The 1,619-nt window shown below is 34.1% G+C and overlaps 1 non-coding gene across 1 annotated transcript; it reads left to right on the top strand.

Moving 5' to 3' along the window:
• TRNAA-AGC lies at positions 1,216-1,288 on the top strand. Its single transcript has one exon. It is a non-coding gene; the product is annotated as a tRNA-Ala (tRNA).

Below are 1,619 nucleotides of genomic sequence, written 5' to 3'. Positions count from 1 at the left end.
ATATGCAGAAAAAATAAACAAAAAAAAAAAGGGTTTGAGTCTGACCCTACCAAAAATCGAATTTTGATCAAGTTTAGAAACCTATGGATCTTGAGTCGGGCTTAATGGATTGGGAATGGTCTAGATATAAATTAATTTGTTTGGATCTGGACCTATATAAAATTTTATCCTATCTATTGACAGACAAATCAAATTTGATTTAGGTAAGAAAATTTCCCAAACTATAACAATACGCGACACAAAATCAGAAGATTCCAAAACATTGGCAACTTAGACCATATACATGCAATCTCGAAACAGATTACAAATAACATCTCCCCTATGCGGTGCATAAGTCCAAAAAGTTAAATTCTTGTAATTCTGTCCCACTTATAAATAGGGGACCTCAATTAGTATTATTAGCAAGAGGTGCAACACAAAATTAAATCAGAAAAAAATGGAGGGCAAAGGGTGGTTCGGACCTGCAGTCATCATAGTGATGGTGTTCCTGATTATATCTACAGCATATGCAGAAACATGCGAAGAATGTCTTGCGAAATGCTTCCAACGAGGTCCCGATCCTGATTGTCTGAAGAAATGCTTTGAGGTCTGTTTCGATTCAAAATCAAAAATCGAACCGAACAGTATTTGATTCGATTTAAACTGAATGCTGTTCAGTTTCTGTTTTGTTTTTTAATCAAAAGAATTGATTCTTTTTAAAATATATATAATTTTTTAATTTTTTCAGAAATACATGTACAAAAATATCAAAATCTAAAAAATAAATTGTATAATAAAAAGAATATTTACGAATACAATTCAAAATTTTAAATTATATATAATAGAATAATATAATATATAATATATAATAATATATTTTAATTTAATAAAATAATATATATAAATCGATTTTCGGTTCTGTTTGGCCACCAAATGGTGAAGGAAAAACCGAACTGAATTTTTTGGTTCAATTTTCAGTTAAATCGGTTTAAGCGAATTGTGAACACCCTTAAAATTAATGGTCATCTAACAAATACGTTTTTTACGATGGACAATGAGGTATGTTACATAGCTATTAATTTTATAAAAATGTTTATACTTTTTTAAATAATAAAAATATTTATAATATGACAAATTCTGGGGAGTAGATTGGGATTTACCCTTCAAAATATTCAAAATTGTGGACCCATCCAATTTGAAGCATATATCCAAGAATCACCCAAAACATTAACATCCGGGGATGTAGCTCAGATGGTAGAGCGCTCGCTTAGCATGCGAGAGGTACGGGGATCGATACCCCGCATCTCCATTTTATTTCTTCTTACCGTGTTTCAATTCAGTTCAACTGCCGAAACCCGCATACACAGGGTGGCTCTGCTTCTGGGCGTTGCGTCTCTGCGTGAGTCTAGCGGAAAAGGTATGGTGACGCCAGGGTCGCGTCGGCGGATGCGGCGAACTAGTGGGAACTGCTGTTGCTTTTCTTTTTGACTACACAGCTTAAGCGATTGAGTACTTATCGAGTTGGACTATGTGGGTGTTTTGTACCAACTTTTTCACAAATTTCTATACAATCCCACACAACTGAGCTCTGTGGGATTATTATCGAACTTCTAATCAGCGGCGGATTTGGTTCTTGTGGG

The sequence above is a fragment of the Sesamum indicum genome, linkage group LG3, assembly GCF_000512975.1.
Source record: "Sesamum indicum cultivar Zhongzhi No. 13 linkage group LG3, S_indicum_v1.0, whole genome shotgun sequence".
Classification (NCBI taxonomy): domain Eukaryota; kingdom Viridiplantae; phylum Streptophyta; class Magnoliopsida; order Lamiales; family Pedaliaceae; genus Sesamum; species Sesamum indicum.
Note: the sequence above shows the minus strand (reverse complement) of the source record. Positions and strands in the feature narration are given on the sequence as shown.